At 38.2% G+C, this 18,852-nt stretch overlaps 1 long non-coding RNA gene across 4 annotated transcripts in view; it reads left to right on the forward strand.

Moving 5' to 3' along the window:
* Positions 1–18,852, forward strand: part of LOC307187204 — a 104,166-nt gene that overhangs the window by 77,940 nt on the left and 7,374 nt on the right. For all 4 annotated transcript variants that reach the window (XR_013828547.1, XR_013828548.1, XR_013828549.1 and 1 more), the window contains one exon: positions 2,273–2,453. This is a non-coding gene — a long non-coding RNA (uncharacterized lncRNA). The remainder of the gene's footprint in view (positions 1–2,272; positions 2,454–18,852) is intronic.

Raw genomic sequence — 18,852 nt, forward strand, 5'->3', positions numbered from 1 at the left:
CTCACAAGCGTAATTTCCCTTCTCCTGGAAATCTCTCTCCACTCTCCACTCCCTGAAAGTCTCTTCAGCCCTTAAGATAAACTCACTTGGAACCTCTTTTCATGAAGGCTTCTTTGATTTTCCATATCAGAGATTCTAAAACAGGTTATATTTTGCCTGATATTATAGTTATTTTTGTTTATAGGTACATATTTTCCCAACTAGATTATAAGCTTCAAGATTAGAGGACGGGGTCCATATCTGATTCATCTTTGAAATCCCACATACCTGACAAGTTTTGAATTAATATTTGATAAATGAACAAATAATACATATATATATTATATATATAATTCAGCCGATTTTTATGTTTCAACACTTCCATCACAGTATTATTTCCTATACATGATTACCATTTTACTGTATGCTTTTCTCATTTATGAATTATTTCATATGAATATGTCTCATTTCACCAATTAGATTGTAAAGTTTCCAAAGGCAAGGACCTTTGCTTCTATTTCTTTGGTGTTCGTCATAGCATTTATCACACTGTTGAATATAGAGCAGGTATCCAGCAAAGCTTTGTTGAGTTTTTCCAATGATAGAGCCCAGCCATCAGATGTGGCATGTTTTTTAGCCCCTAATGGGCCAAAAGCAAATCAACTCTAGGGTTGGAAAATGATTGGAATCTGTATCTGTGATGTTCCATGGCAATTGAAAGGGGCTTGTCCATGCATGTCTGAGAATGGTTATAGTTTATTCCTGGCGATCAGTCCCTCTCATTGAGAAAAAGGACCAAATGTGTTATAGATACTTAATAACTCCAGAGAAGACAGCTTTTGAGAAAATGTAGTTCCCACTGTTTAAAGTTAGAACCTTGCAGTATAAAACTATTGTTTGTTGATTTCATAAGATTGAAATTCACTTATGTGAGAGAAAATACTTAACAAATTCAAAATTTGGAGAACAGAACGATCAGTTACACTGACTTATCCAAAATGAGATATGGCCCGAGAATGTAATTTCTGGAGTTGGTACCACTCCCCGTTCACCTGAGTGGCATGAGCATTTTTTAGGATATTCCCATGAGAGTTTTGAATTAACCCAGTTCCAATCACTACTTGTCCACTTGCTTCACATGTAACCTTAGACAAGTCACTAAATCTCTTTAAGCCTCAGTTTTCTTCTCTTTGATGGGGATAGCAAAACTACCTACTTTATAAGATTATTAGAAGATTAAGACTAAGATTAAGGTAGTCCATGGAAAAGATTTAGCAAAATACCAGCCTATCACCACTGTTCAATAAAGACTAGCATTTATTACGTTTATTACTTTTTTCTCAGACTGTTAAAAATAAGAAATAAATTAGCATTCATTAGTATTTAATTGAGTGATTTTCCTTATCAAAGTCAATATGCATTTCTTTTTCCTTCTTTCACCTGTTTCTCCTGCTTATGCTTTGCACTATTAGAGCGATGACAGCCACCTTCACCGGGGTTCTTACTGTTGAAGAGGCTTCTGTCCCCTCCTTGACACAAATCCTCCTTAAGTGTGGCAAATATTAATTACTGACATCAGAAATAGAAGGGCTGTGAAGTAGGTAGAAGTGTGTGTGAGGGCAGTCAGCAAGACAGCTCTTCTTAGAAAATATGTGCAAGTGACAGGCATCATAGCATCATTAATCGTTCTAATATGGGACAGGCTCACATCTTCTGAGCATAAGACTACTTGTCTTAAAACTGGCAAAGCAACTTGATGAAATGGTACTGTATAACTGGGAAAGTTAAATTTCATTAATAACTATTAAAATAATGAGCAATGCAACACACCCAACTCATTTTCTGTGAGAAAAAAAGAGAAATTGAGAACACATTACATAATAATGAACTAATTTTTAAGTCTACATGCACTTCTAGTTAATAACAGCAAAGTAGACAAGATAAGAAGTGTAGTATCATAAAGACGAGAGAAGGCATACTGACTTTGATAAGAGAGAACGCTCAATTTAATACTAATGAATGCTGACTTCTTTCTTTTTTTGACAGTTTGAGAAACTCTTGTCTCTATGCTGCAATGAAGCTCATTGATTTTGTCTTAATAGGCTTTGGAAAATTGTAAAAATCTTTTGCCTTGTGGAGAAGACAATGCAGATGACTATTAGAATTTTTTTTTTAACCTCCTTGATTCATGTCCTTTTAAAAAAGAGATACATGATAGCTCTTGCTTCCCACTCCCTTAACTAATAATTGGCTGACCCTATTTTTCTTCTCTTTAATGTGCTTACCTCTGCAGAGCATTCTAGAATTTGTTTGATTGGAAAGATCCTTTCACCCAGGGGATTTAATTAAAGAAAGAACCATGCTCACAGAGATGCAGAAGCAGGTGATTCGTAATATAGCCTCAGTGTAACTAAGACTGCCCACTTGCTGTAGGACTTGGGATCTTTCTTACCCCTGCCTGAGAGCAGATGCAGGTAAGTCAAGCTGATGATTCACTATTAGGCTTGTACGTGAGACCGGATGGGTGGCCTTATCTCTTGATGTGTTTCCTAGGAAACAAGTCACGTGCCTAGGGAGAGATGTGTGTGGCTTCTCTGAATGAAGAGATGCTTTCAGGAGGACCTTCAAGATGGCGGAGGGGTAAGACGTGGAGATCACTTTCCTCCCCACAAATACATCAGAAATACATCTACATGTGGAACAACTCCTACAGAACACCTACTGAACACTGGCAGAAGACCTCAGACCCCCCAAAAGGCAAGAAACTCCCTACGTACCTGGGTAGGGCAAAAGAAAATAACAGAGACAAAAGAACAGGGACGAGACCTCCACTTCTGGGAGGGAGCTGTGAAGGAGGAAAAGTTTCCACACACTAGGAAGCCTCTTCACTGGTGGAGACGGGGGAGGTGGGGGGTGGAAGGGGGAAAGCTTCAGAGCCATGGAGGAGAACGCAGCAATGGGTGCAGAGGGCAAAGCAGAGAGATTCCCACACAGAGGATTGGCGCCGACCAGCACTCACCAGCCTGAGAGGCTTGTCTGCTCACTCGCCGGGGCAAGTGGAGGCTGGGAGCTGAGGCTCGGGCTTTGGAGGTCAGACCTCAGGGAGAGGACTGGGGTTGGCTGCGTGAACATAGCCTGAAGGGGGCTAGTGTGCCACAGCTAGCTGGGAGGGAGTCCAGGAGAAAGTCTGGACCTGCCTAAGAGGCAAAAGACCATTGTTTCAGGGTGCGTGAGGAGAGGGGATTCAGAGCACTGCCTAAATGAGCTTCAGAGATGGGTGCAAGCCGTGGTATCAGCGCGGCCACCAGAGATGGGCATGAAATGCTAAGGCTGCTGCAGCCACCAAGAAGCCTGTGTGCAAGCACAGGTCACTATCCACACCTCCCCTCCAGGGAGCCTGTGCAGCTTGCCACTGCCAGGGTCCTGTGATCCAGGACAACTTCCCCGGGAGAAAACACAGCATGCCTCAGGCTGTTGCAACATAATGTTGACCTCTGCCACCGCAGGCTTGCCCCGCATTCCATACCTCTCCCTCCCCACAGCCTGAGTGAGCAGGAGCCCCCTAATCAGCTGCTCCTTTAACCCCCTCCTGTCTGGGCGAAGAACAGATGCCAGAGGGCGACCTACAAGCAGAGGCGGGGCCAAATCCAAAGCTGAACCCAGGAGCTGTGTGAATAAAGAAGAGAAAGGGAAATTTCTCCATGCAGCCTCAGGAACAGTGGATTAAGTCCCCACAGTTAACTTGAGGTATGCTGCATCTGTGGAATACCTGAGTAGACAATGAATCATCCTGAAATTGAGGTGGTGGAATTTCAGAGCAACTGTACACTTGGGGTTTGCTGTATGTGACTGACTAGTTTCTGAATTTTAAGTTTATCTCAGTATAGTTTTTAGCACTTCTTATCACCGGTGAATTTGTCTATTGGTTTGGTTGCTCTCTTCTGTTTTTTTTTTTTAAATTATATTTTTAATTTTTTATTTTAATTTTTTTTATTTTTTACTTTAATTTTTATTTTTTCTCTCTTTCTTTCTTTTTCTCCCTTTTTTTCTGAGCCATGTGGCCGACAGGGTCTTGGTGCTCTAGTTGGGTGTCAGGCCTGAGCCCCTGAGGTGGGAGAGCAGAGTTCAGGACATTGGACCACCAGAGACCTCCCGGCCCCATGTAATATCAATCAGCAAGAGCTCTCCCAGAGATCTCCATCTCAATGCTAAAACCCAGCTCCACTCAACAACCAGCAAGCTCCAGTGCTTCACACCCCATGCCAAACAACTAGCAAGGCAGGAACACAACTCCACCCATTAGCAGAGAGGCTGCCTAAAATCATAATAAGTTCACAGACACCCAAACATACCACCGGATGTGGTCCTGCACACCAGAAAGACAACATCCAGCCTCATTCACCAGAACACAGGCACCAGTCCCCTCCACCAGGAAGTGTACACAACCCACTGAACCTACCTTGCCCACTGGGGGCAGACACCAAAAACAATGGGAACTATGAACCTGCAGCCTGTGAAAAGGAGACCCCAAACACAGTAAGTTAAGCATGAAAGAGTAAGGTAAAAACCCACCAGACCAAACAAATGAAGAGGAAATAGGCAGTCTACCTGAAAAAGAATTCAAAGTAATGATAGTAAAGAATGAGCCAAAACGTTGGAAATAGAATGGAGAAAATACAAGAAGCATTTAACAAGGACCAAACAAACAATGATGAACAACACAATAAATGAATTAAAAATTCTCTAGAAGGAATCAGTAGCAGAATAACTGAAGCAGACAAATGGTTAAGTGACCTGGAAGATAAGATAGTGGAAATAAGTACCACAGAGCAGAATAAAGAAAAAAGAATGAAGAGAATTGAGGACAGTCTCAGAGACCTCTGGGACAACATTAAACACACCAACATTCAAATTATAGAGGTCCCAGAAGAAGAAGAGAAAAAGAAAGGGACTGAGAAAATATTTGAAGAGATTATAGTTGAAAACTTCCCTAATATGGGAAAGGAAATAGTCAATCAAGTCCAGGAAGCACAGAGAGTCCCATAAGGGATAAATCCAAGGAGAAACACCAAGACATATATTAATCAAAAATTAAATACAAAGAAAAAATATGAAAAGCAGCAAGGGAAAAGCAACAAATAACATACAAGGGAATGCCCATAAGGTTAACAGCTGATGTTTCAGCAGAAACTCTGCAAGCCAGAAGGGAGTGGCAGGACATATTTAAAGTGATGAAAGGGAAAAACCTACAACCAAGATTACTCTACAGCAAGTATCTCATTCAGATTCGGCAGAGAAATTAAAACCTTTACAGACAAGCAAAAGCTAAGAGAATTCAGCACCACCAAACCAGCTTTACAACAAATGCTAAAGGAACTTCTCTAGGTGGGAAACACAGAGAAGGAAAAGACCTACAATAACAAACCAAAAACAGTTAAGAAAATGGTAATAGGAACATACATATCGAGAATTACCTTAAATGTAAATGGATTAAATGCTCAAACCAAAAGACACAGATTGGCTGAGTAGATACAAAAACAAGACCCGTATATATGCTGTACAAGAGACCCACTTCAGACCTAGGGACACATACAGACTGAAAGTGAGGGGATGGAAAAAGATAATCCATGCAAATGGAAATCAGAAGCAAGCTGGAGTAGCAATTCTCATATCAGACAAAATAGACTTTATTTTTTTAATATTTACAACTTTTTATTTTGCAATAATTGTAGATTAACAGGAAGTTGCAAAAACAGTTCATCCAGTTTCCCCCAGTAGTAAGATCTTACACATAACTATATTACATCTTGAAAACCAACATACTGACAATGATACAATACTGCTAACTAGACTACAGACCTTATTCAGCTTCACCAAATTTTACGTGCATTCATTTCTGGGTGTGTGTAGGTCTGTGTAGTTTTAGCACAGGTATAGATTCATGTAATCAACATCACAATCAAGAAACAGAACTGTTCCATTAGCACAAAGGAATTCCTTGTGTTATCCGTTTATAGTCACCCATATCCCATAGCCCCTCCAGTCCCTATCCCTGTCAACCATTAATCTGTTTTTCACTTCTATAATATTGTCATTTCAAGAATGTTATAAAATGTAGTCATACAGTGTGTGACCTTTTAAGACTGTTTCTTTTCACTCATCATTATACCCTTGAGGTCCATCCAAGTTGTGTGTATCAACAGTCTGTTCCTTTTCATTGCAAAGTAGTATTGCATGGTGTGGATGGTTGGTTTAACCACACACACAACTGCAGGTCATCTGGGTTGTTTCCAGTTTGGGGCTATTACAAATGAAACTGCTAAGAATGTCTGTATAGAAGTTTCTGTGCCAAAATAGGTTTTATTGCTTTGGGATAAATGTCCAGGACAACAATTGCTGGGTAATATAGTACATTTATGTTTAACTTTACTAGAAATTTCCAGACACTTTTATTCAGAGTGCCTTACCATTTTACATTCTGTTCAGTAATGTATGAGAGATCCACTGTGTATGCTCAACAGCACCTGGTGTTATCACTTTTTTTAGCCATTCTGATAAGTATGTAGTCATAATTCACTGTGGTTTTAATTTGCATTCCTTGATGACTAATGAAGTTCAACATCTTTTCATGTGCTTGCTTGCCATCAATATACCCTCTTTAGTGCTATGTCAAAAAGACTTTAAAATAAAGACTATTACAAGAGACAAAGAAAGACACTACATAATGATCAAGGGATCAATCCAAGAAGAAGATATAACAATTGTAAATATTTATACATCCAACATAGGAGCACCTCAATACATAAGGCAAATGTTAACAGCCTTAAAAGGGGAAGTCAACAGTAACACAATGACAGTAGGGGACTTTAACACCCCACTTTCACCAATGGACAGGTCAACCAAAATGAAAATAATAAGGAAACACAAACTTTAAATGACACATTAAACAATATGGGCTTAATTGATATTTATAGGACATTCCATCCAAAAACAACAGAATACACATTTTTCTCAAGTACTTATGGAACATTCCCCTGGATAGATCATATCTTGGGTCATAAAGCAAGTCTTGGTAAATTTAAGAAAATTGAAATCGTATCAAGTATCTTTTCTGACCACAACGCTATGAGACTAGATATCAATTACAGGAAAAAAAACACAAAAAATTACAAAAACATGGAGGCTAAACTATACACTACTAAATAACCAAGAGATCACTGAGGAAATCAAAGACAAAATCAAAAAATACCTAGAAACAAATGACAATGGAAACACGACGATGCAAAATCTATGGGATGCACCAAAAGCAGTTCAAGGAGGGAAGTTTATAGCAATACAATCCTACCTCAAGAAACAAGAAACATCTCAAATAAATAACCTAACCTTACAGCTAAACAATTAGAGAAAGAAGAACAAAAAAACCCAAAGTTAGCAGAAGGAAAGAAATAAAGATCAGATCAGAAATAAATGAAAAAAAACGAAGGAAACAATAGCAAAGATCAATAAAACTAAAAGCTGATTCTTTGAGAAGATAAACAGAATGGATAAACCATTAGCCAGACTCATCAAGAAAAAAAGGGAGAAAACTCAAATCAGGAGAATTAGAAATGAAAAAGGAGAAATAACAACTGACACTGCAGAAATACAAAGAATCATGAGAGATTACTACAAGCAACTCTCTGCCAATAAAATGGACAACCTGGAAGAAATGGACAAATTCTTAGAAATGCACAACATTCCGAGACTGAACCAGGAAGAAATAGAAAATATGAACAGACCAATCGCAAGCACTGAAATTGAGACTGATTAAAAATCTTCCGATAAAAGCCCAGGACCAGATGGCTTCACAGGCAAATTCTATCAAACCTTTAGAGAATAGCTAACACCTATCCTTCTCAAACTGTTCCAAAATACAGCAGAGGGAGGAACAGTCCCATACTCATTCTACAAGGCCACCATCACCCTGATACCAAAACCAGACAAAGGATGTCACAAAAAGAGAAAACTATAGGCCAATATCACTGATGAACAGAGATGCAAAAATCGTCAACAAAATACTAGCAAACAGAATCCAACAGCACATGAAAAGGCTCATACACCATGTGGGGTTTATCGCAGGAATGCAAGGATTCTTCAATATACACAAATCAGTCAATGTGATAAACCATATTAACAAATCGAAGGATAAAAACCATATGACAATAGATGAAGAAAAAACTTTTGAAAAAATTCAACACCCACTTATGACAATAACCCTCCAGAAAGTAGGCATAGAGGGAACTTACCTCAACATAATAAAGGCCATATATGACAAACCCCAAAGCCAACATAATTCTTAATGGTGAAAAACTTAATCCATTTCCACTAAGATCAGGAACAAGACAAGGTTTCCCACTCTTACTGCTATCAGTCAACATAATTTTGGAAGTTTTAGCCACAGCAGTCAGAGAAGAAAAAGAAAGAAAAGGCATCCAAATTGAAACAGAAGTAAAACTGTCACTTTTTGCAGATGACATGATACTATACATATAGAATCCTAAAGATGCTACCAGAGAACTACTAGAGCTAATCAATGAATTTGGTAAAGTAGCAGGATACAAAATTAATGCACAGAAGTCTTTTACATTCCTATATACTAATGATGAAAAATCTGAAAGAGAAATTAATTTGTCCCAATTACCATTGCAACAAAATACCTAGGAATAAACCTACCTAAGGAGACAAAAGACCTGTGTGCAGAAAACTATAAGACACTGATGAAAGAAATTAAAGATGATACAAACAGTTGGAGAGACATACCATGTTCTTGGATTGGAAAAATCAACATTTTGAAAATGACTGTATTACCCAAAGTACTCTACAGATTCAGTGCAATTCCTATCAAACTACCAATGGTTTTACAGAACTAGAACAAAAAATTTTGCAATTTGTATGGAAACACAAAAGACCTCAAATAGCAAAACAATCTTGAGAAAGAAAAATGGAGCTGGAGGAATCAGGCTTCTTAACTTCAGACTATACTACAAAGCTACAGTAAACAGACAGTATGGTACTGGCAGAAAACCAGAAATATAGATCAATGGAACAGGATAGAAAACACAGAGATAAACCCACGCACCTATGGTCAACTAATCCATGACAAAGGAGGCAAGGATATACAATGGAGAAAAGACAGTCTCTTCAATAAGTGGTGCTGTGAAAACCAGACAGCTACATGTAAACAAATGAAATTAGAACACTCCCTAACACCATACACAAAAATAAACTCAAAATGGATTAAAGACCTAAATGTAAGGCCTGACACTATAGAACTCTTAGAGGAAAACATAGGCCGAACACTCTATGACATAAATCACAGCAAGATCCTTTTAGACCCTCCTCGTAGTGAAATGCAAGTTAAAAAAAAAAAAAAAGTCGGACCTAATGAAAGTTAAAAGCTTTTGCACAGTAAAGGAAACCATAAACAAGACAAAAACACATCCCTCAGAATGGGAGAAAATATTTGCAAATGAAGCAACTGACAAAGGATTAATCTCCAAAATATACAAGCAGCTTATGCAGCTCAATATCCAAAAAGCAAACAACCCAATCCAAAAATGGGCAGAAGACCTAAATAGACATTTCTCTAAAGAAGATAATACAGACTGCCAACAAATACATGAAAGGATGCTCAATGTCACTAATCATTAGAGAAATGCAAATCAAAACTACAATGAGGTACACCTCACACCTGTCAGAATGGCCATCATCAAAAAATCTACAAACAATAAATGCTGGAGAGGGTTTGGAGAAAAGGGAATCCTTTTGCACTGTTGGTGGGAATGTAAATTGATACAGCCACTATGGACAACATTATGGAGGTTCCATAAAAACTAAAAATAGAACTACCATATGGCTCAGCATCCAATGACTGGACATATACCATGAGAAAACCATAATTCCAAAAGAGTCATGTACCACAATGTTTATTGCAGCACTATTTACAATAGCCAGGACATGGAAGCGACCTAAGTATCCATCAATGATTGTATAAAGATGTTGTGGCACATACATGCAATGGAATATTACTTGACCATAAAAAGAGATGAAATTGAGTTATTTATAGTAAGCTGGATGTACCTAGAGTCTGTCATACAGAGTGAAGTAAGTCAGAAAGAGAAAAACAAGTACTGTATGCTAACACATATATATGGAATCTAAAAAAAAAAGTTTCTGAAGAACCTACGGGCAGGACAGGAATAAAGATGCAGATGTAGAGAATGGACTTGAGGACATGGGGAGTGGGAAGGGTAAGCTGGGACGAAGTGAGTGAGTGGCATGGACATATATACACTACCAAACGTAAAATAGATAGCTAGTGGGAAGCAGCCGCATAGCACAGGGAGATCAGCTCGGTGCTTTGTGACCACCTAGAGGGGTGGTATAGGGAGCGTGGGAGGGAGACGCAAGAGGGAGGTGGTATGGAAATATATGTATACATATAGCTGATTCACTTTGTTATAAAGCAGAAACTAACACACCACTGTAAAGCAATTATACTCCAATAAAGATGTTTTCAAAAACTGAATTGCTTTCAATCATTTGTCTTGGTGGTGCCTCCTGTCTTCGTTCTTGCACAGTCTCTCTCTGGCAGTGACAGTTTCATGGCTCATGATAGAAGACAGGGAGATTTCTAATCTCCACCCCCTGCTTTTAAGTGACCTTAAAAGCATTGCCAAAACTGACTATCCCTTCTCCAAAGGTGAGGTGCTCAAACTTTGGCATCCAGCAGAATCCTCCTGTGAGCTTTTTCCAAATACATACAGTAGGGGTCCTTCCCAACCGCTGAATCAGGAGTTGAGACTAGGCATGTGATTTTTGAGGAAAAAAATCTTCATGTGATTCCATGTATACCACAGATCGCTGTTGTAAACCTTGGATTATGTTCCTACAGAAGCTCAGGAGTTTTCAGCTGCGGCTGCCCATAGGAATCATCTGGAGATTTAAAACACCACTGCTGAGCTCCATCTGTGATTTAATTGGGACCCGGGCTTTGAGGTTTTTAAAAGCTCCTTAGGTGATTACAGCATTCAAAGGTCCAAAGTTGTGGACCTCTGTCCTAGCTACATACCCAGCTAGGTGAGAAGCACTTTGAGCATTCAAAGTGCCATATTTTATCTAACACTAATTTTCTAACACTAATTTTTTCTTAGCTTTAATTAATAGATCCCTTGATAGGACTGATAGACTGGGAGTGCTACATGTGAGACTGCTATACATAAAGGATAACCTATAATCATTTGTTCATTCATTCATTCACACATTCATTGAGTATTGTTCCTACCATGTGCCATACTCTGTTCTAGGGGCCACAGCAGTGGACAAGAAATACACAATCATTGCCTTTGTGGTGATCCATAGACCCAGTGTTTCACGTTCTCTTTGTCAGTTGGCTGCTGGGGTTGTGTATACCCTCTTCATCTGACTTCCTCTTAGATGTCCCAGATGCCCCATTTTTATGAACTTGTTCTTCCCTGAAGGAATCGCGTTTTCCCACCCTCTGGGTCTTGTCCCTATTGCTGTCTCTCTGCCTGGATGTCCCTTCCTATTCCTCATTAACGAGCTAGCTTCTATCCATCCTTCCATGCTCATCTTGGCTAGCATCTCTTTTGGAAGTCTCCTAGGACTGGGGTAGATGTCTCTTCTTCATGCCCCACAGGCCCTTAAATTGGGTAAGATGGGTCACAAAAGAAATCTACGATACAAGAGGAGGAAGATATATTGTAGTTGATGTCAAAATTGCATATATTAATTCAGTAAATTCTTGGTGGACATTTGGAAAAACAAAGATGACGAGAGTAAGATGACTGTGTGCTTACAGTTTGTGGCTGTGCACATGAGGTGAGCTCAGGGCAGCACTGGGTTCAAGCTATGGGAGCAGAGATTCTAATGAGGACTGGAATGTACAGCTTTCTCTTCTAGTTGCTCTGGCCCCTCCTCCTTTTAATGGTGTTATATGGAGAAAAAACAAATGCAAACAGCTCTAACAAGAGACTTTAATAAGAGCAATGATCTAACTGGCTCTAATTAGAGGAAGTAGTTTTGGAGGGTTCTGTGAGGTTCATAAAGGATGAATCAAAGAGAGATTTTGGGGGTGTTAAGTAAATGGTTGAATGGAGCATGTGAGCTGGGAAATTTTAGGAATATTGCAGATCTGTTGTCTTTTCTGCTGATGTTGTTATAACCAGGGTAAATAAATTGCTTGTAAATTTGCATTGTCTCTGTTGTTCCAAATGGTGCCATCGCTAGATGGGAGAAAGCCCAAGGACAGGAAAAGAATGGAGTTCTTGCCCTTGATTACATCCTTCACCTCTTTCTGTTGCTGAGGAGGGCTGAGTCCCTCCCAAGGGGTTATCTAGGTATTTGCTTTTCAGATTGCTTTTTATCCTCTATTCCAATTGTTGGTTTATTTCTTCTGTCTCCTACCCTGGATGTAAATTCCTTGACAGCTACGACCATGACCTTAACGTGATCTTGCTCATGGGCTACAAGAACTGGCATAGAGTTGGTACTCTGAAATGTATATTGGTCAATATGCTCTTACTTCCACAGGGTTCGTTAAAAGTTTTGCCATTTTGAAATATCTTGAGCAAAGTAAGGAGGGCACTAGGAAAATTCAAAAACCTAATCTTAGTGCCTTTATCACTACTTCCTAAAACTTTATTTTAAACCTCTGGAGAGCAACTTCTAGGGGACTTTATGATTTATATCTTGCTATTACTCAGGGACTTTCTGACTGTTTTTTTGAAAACTATTCTTAGGCTTCTGTTCAGTGCCTGAGAGAGGTCCCTCAGGTTTCTCAAAAAACAAGTGTAGGTGAGTTTCCACCCTGGAGAGGAAGTGGATGGTGGTGTAATAGGGAAGCTGACATTTCCTTCTTTGAACATATTTGTTTGGCTGTGTGAGGGGGAGGGGAGTCATAACAGTGAGGTGCCGCTCAAATGACTTAGAATTAGGGGGACTAATGTAGACCCTGGAGAGTGAAATAATAACTGGTTTGTAGCACAGTCGATCCCTTCAGAAATAGGTGAAGTCAATTTAACAAGATTGAATGGCCTCTAGGCTACAAGCCTTGACTAAAGGTATTTACATATATGGGAAAAGAAGATAACAGAGAGAAGTGGCTAGTCAGTTTCGTTAATGTAGAAAAGAAAGGTGAGAGAAATGGGACTCTATCCATGCAAACAATCTCGAGGGTAAAAAAAGCCCCATATCTTAGCAACTAGCATGAGCACTTGTTACCAAATGCATGTATGTTCCTATTGTGAAAATGGATATTTTGGGCAGCCTTTTGGTAATAACCAAAGCAAGAATCATACAATTAATCTACCTACTTTAGTCCCACACTCACCAGGAACTCTTCTGTCTACAACTTGCCTTTGCATGGAGGTCTGCATATTGGAAGAAAATGTGCTTATCACAATAGAATGGATATTCTATGCTGAAAGTAACATGCCTTGTTGTAAACATAATAATTGATATCCTTTTCTTTTTCCATTTCATTTATTTATGTCAAATATTGCTTACATATATTAAACTATCAGAGGCATACTTTTATAATCATCACCATATCTACCTCTTTATTATTGTGAAATGTCCATCTTTGTCTCTAGTAGTTCTGACATTATAGCTATGTTATCTGATATTAGTATAGCTATACCAATTTTCTTTGATTCCTGTTTTCATAGTATATTTTTTAAATCTTTTCATTTTCAAACATTTGGCATACTCATATTTAAAATGTGCTATGAGAAACAGCACACACTTTTTAAAATCCAGTTCACAATAATAATATATGTAAAAACATGTATATTTGAATTTATACCTACTGTGTTTCTTTTTTTTAATTCAAACAGAAAGTCACAAAAATTATAATCATTCTATCAGTTCACTCAGTCCCATGTAATTTTTTTTATCTTGATCTTTTGTTAGCACTTTTATGAATTCATCAGTTTTCCATTAGAGTTCTGAAAATGCTTATTTATTCAGTTCAGCAGTATAGTCAGTTACCAGAAACCTGTACTTGTCAGAGTCTTTTCCATGAATTCCTTGAAGATGAAACCCTTTTATAGGAAATTTTTGCAAAAGCATCAGAGTACGCCCAGAACTGTCTGTAAATGACAAAAGACTTAAAAATGACCACGGTTAAAGATTTGATGAAAGTTCATAATAATTCAATTGACAAGGAAATTTAGTTATTTCTGAGATATACATTTTAAAGTAATAACTAGAATTATGACATAACATTATACCAGAACATATAAGATTTTTAGGAATTTCATGTAATGTCTGAAATATTTATATTAACATATTTCCATACAAATAACCTAAAGAAAGTTTAGTTTGTTTTTTTTGGAATTTTTGATTTTATTTTTTTATACAGCATGTTCTTATTAGGCATCAATTTTATACACATCAGTGTATACATGCCAATACCAATCGCCCAATTCAGCACACCACCATCCCCACCCCCCAGCGGCTTTCCCCACTTTGTGTCCATACATTTGTTCTCTACATCTGTGTCTCAACTTCTGCCCTGCAAACCGGTTCATCTGTACCATTTTTCTAGGTTCTACATACATGCGTTAATATACAATATTTGTTTTTCTCTTTCTGACTTACTTCACTCTGTATGACAGTCTCTAGATCCATCCACATCTCAACAAATGACTCAATTTCATTCCTTTTTATGGCTGAGTAATATTCCATTGTATATATGTACCACAACTTCTTTATCCATTCGTCTGTCGATGGGCATTTATATTGCTTCCATGACCTGGCTGTTGTAAATAGTGCTGCAATGAACATTGTGGTACATGACTCTTTTTGAATTATGGTTTTCTCTGGGTATATGCCCAGTAGTGGGATTTCTGGGTCGTATGGTAGTTCTACTTTTAGATTTTTAAGGAACCTCCATACTGTTCTCCATAGTGGCTGTATCAGTTTACATTCCCACCAACAGTGTATCAGGGTTCCCTTTTTCCATCATTGTTTTTAGTTAATGCAAGGTAGGTTCTCCAAGTTGTCTCTCTACTTTGATATTTACCTTCCTTCACAATCTGGTTTCTGTGTCATTTACCAGAAAAGTATTTAACATGATTGTTCATGAAAAGGAGCTAAAATATTGTTGCAAAAGCTATTGCATGATTGCCATATATCTAGTCCAGATTTTTAGAGTAGACCATCCTGTGCCTTTCAAGAAGTCTATGTGCCTTCTCATGAGTCTCCATATTTCAAAAAGTTAAATGTTTCAATTATGTCTCCCAGCTTATAACGCTTTTATGCACTTATTGTTTCATCTGATCCTCATACCAACCAAGTAATGTACTGGCACTGATTTCTTTTTTTACATGAGGTTCTAAGGTGGTTGTTTTTTCAAGGCCATAGAGCTACATACTGATATAAATAGAAATTGAAAGCAATTTTCTACATCTAAGACCAATTAAATGCCCACATCTTAAATGACATGTCAGACTGGGGAAAGGCATAAAAATTTCTCCACATCAATCTCAGTGAAGGGTCCTATTGAATATCCTTTGTGATCACTTTTCTAACCTTGGAAGAATCATTCCCCCATTACAATATACTCTGCTACTGGCTTTATTTTATTTATTTGGTTCACTTCCCAGTTACTTCCTTATATACTTCCATAACAAAGAGAAATCACTATTTAAAATTAGATATTTTTAGGAGAGGAGATCCTGGTAAAGGACACCTTAGTTTTCTGCTGGTCTTCTGTGTCCCCAAGAGAAAAGATTGGCCATTTGTTATGTTTGACACATGTTCAGTTGATCCATCCAACATAAAGTAGATTTGGCACTAAATATAGAAATAATAGCCAGAGAGAACTGAATACAATAATAAATAGCAAGAACAGTTGTTAGCTTTTTCAGGGCATTTCAAGAGAGAGTAGGGAAAGAGAACTAGGGGAGAGGTATTAAGAAATTGGTTCGAGTCTGGGATATAAACTGGAGCACAGCAGCTGCTGTGGCAGAGGCAACAAAAGAACTTTGGGAAGATTTGTCTCAGAATTAATTTTAAATCTTTGGTTTTTTCCCATTATTGTGACACTTAAACACCTTCTTTCCTTTCCTTCTCTCCAAACCTTCGGGAAAGTCAGCTCTACACACAAATGCTTTTTGTGAGGAGTTTGCTTTTATAGAAATCAAGGGAAAAGGCCAAATCAAGTTTGGGTCAATGCAGTGTTGGGAGAAGTTTATAATATGAGGATCATGGTGAAATTATGTAGGAATTGAATAATTTATCTCTAGAAGAAGCAGATAATTGGAGACCTGGGGACCACAAGAACGAAAGCTCTCGGTCCATTTGCAGGAATCTTAAAGAGAGCGTTGGATATCCCACTGCTGTGGCATTGGGTTTAAGCCAATCTTCATTTCAAGGGGAAGGGTGATCCTAGCTGGCTTCTGGATTACTTACAAAAATACTTCTAATTGATGGTTTATTCCCTCCATAATCTTAATTTGATTCACATTTTATTACCTTCTGGCCAAAACCTGTGAATTAAAATTTTATTAAGTTAGAACATAAAGGACTAATTTGTTCAGGGTTACTGCCCATTATGCAGTAAAGCCAATAGAAGGAAGTAATTTATTTAATAAATGAAGTCCAGAGACTGTCTCAGAAGTAGTTCATGTTAAACACTCATTGTCAGTTTAGTAGGCAGTTTTGGAATTTCTTTTAAAGATATAAAATATCAGTTAAATTATATGTCCTTACTTGAAAACTGAAGCTGGTACATATTTTAATATAGGTGATGACCCCTCCTATTTACAAAGCAGATGTAGACATGTATGAAGACAAACCAAGAATTACCTAAGTTTGCTTATAAGAAACAGCAAAGCCATGTGATGTCACTAATAATAGCTACTATAATTAAACATTTTACTGTATGCTAGGGGAAGGGCTAAAAATTTTATCATATATCTCATTTAATTTTCAAAACTCTACAGAGATAAGTATTATTATTCTTATTATATAAATGAAGAAACAAAGGTTCAGAGAGGGTAATAACTTGCCTCAGGTCACATAGGTAGACAGTGTTAGAGTTTGGACTTGAACTCAGGTCTATTTCATTCCAAAACTTGTATATAATATCTAGTGAGTCCTGACAAGACCACAGTCCACACAGGACTGTTTTAACAAAACACTATCACTTGGTATATATCAAAAGGATTATTGCATGCTGCCGGCTTCAATCATTTGGAATATAAATCTATGTAGGAAATAAAATCACCACCAACAACTTAGACTTGGGAAATATTATTTTATGAGAAAATTGATTTCCTCCTTGCATATCACATTTTCTATGGAGCCTAAATTATATACCAGTATTCCTAGTGTATATTCCTAGAAATTTGATCAGATTAGGTAATCTTCTGACCACCTCACTTCCTAAACCCTTCCTAATCTTTTTCCCAGTTGCTTACCTTGATTTCCAGCTTCTTATTCCCTAAACTTTTCTTATTAATCAACACACAGATGTTGAGAAGCTGTTACATGCCTTGAAGGTGAAAATAAAGAAATATAAGATTTTTGAGGTGGATCCAGAAGTTTGAGTAAAACAAGAGAAAGAAAGATAGGAAGGGATGAGGTAGGATGAGAAATGGAGGGAATAATTTAACAGTGGTGCCTGACATACAGCAGGGACTTAATAGATGTTTGTTGGATGAATAAATGGATAAATGAATAAGCAGTCAAGTGAATGGATAGATAAATGAGTGGATGGATGTCTAGATAAATGAGTGGATGGATATCTAAATAAATGAATGGATGGATATGTGAATGTATGAATGGATGGAATACATTGATTTAGAAAAGATGGGTTTGGAAAAGATGAGTACAGAAAATCATATCTTGTCTATATGGACTTGATCCTTTAATAGAGAATCTGTTAAATAATTTGGCAATGGTTCCAATCATTTTTTTTTTCCTTGGTGGTACATGGGCTTCTCGCTGTTGTGGCCTCTCCCGTTGCGGAGCACAGGCTCCGGACACGCAGGCTCAGCGGCCATGGCTCACGGGCCCAGCCACTCCATGGCATGTGGGATCTTCCCAGACCAGGGCACGAACCCATGTCCCCTGCACCGGCAGGCAGACTCTCAACCACTGCGCCACCAGGGAAGCCCGGTTCCAATCATCTTAAAAGGGCACAAAGCAATCTACAGATTTAATGTAATCCCTATCAACATACCCATGACATTTCTTACAGAACTAGAACAAATAATCATAAAACTCATATGGAACCATAGAAGACCCTAAATTGCCAAAGCAAACTTGAGAAAAAAGGACAAACCTGGAGGTATAACCCTCCCAAACTTCAAATTGTAGTACGAGCCTACAGTAATCAAAACAGTATCATACTGGCATAAAATAGACAAATAAATCAATGAAAAAGAGAGACCAGAAATAAACCTATGTACTTATTATCAATTAATCTGTGACAAGGGAGGCAAGAATATACAGTGGAGAAAAGACAGTCTCTTCAGTAAATGGTGCTGGATAAACTGGACAGGTACATGTAAAACAATGACATTAAAACATTTCCTTACACCATATACAAAAATAAACTCAAAATGGTTTAAAGACATAAGAATGGAAACCATACAACTCCTAGAAGAGAGCATAGGCAGAGCACTCTTTGACATAAATTGTAGCAATATTTTTTGGGTCAGTTTCCTAAGGTAAAAGAAGTAAGAGCAGGGCCTCCCTAGTGGCGTAGTGGTTGAGAGTCTGCCTGCTGATTCAGGGGACATGGGTTCGTGCCCCGGTCCGGGAAGATCCCACATGCCACGGAGCGGCTGGGCCCGTGAGCCA

The sequence above is a fragment of the Stenella coeruleoalba genome, assembly GCF_951394435.1.
Source record: "Stenella coeruleoalba genome assembly, chromosome: 5".
NCBI classification, from domain to species: Eukaryota; Metazoa; Chordata; class Mammalia; order Artiodactyla; family Delphinidae; genus Stenella; species Stenella coeruleoalba.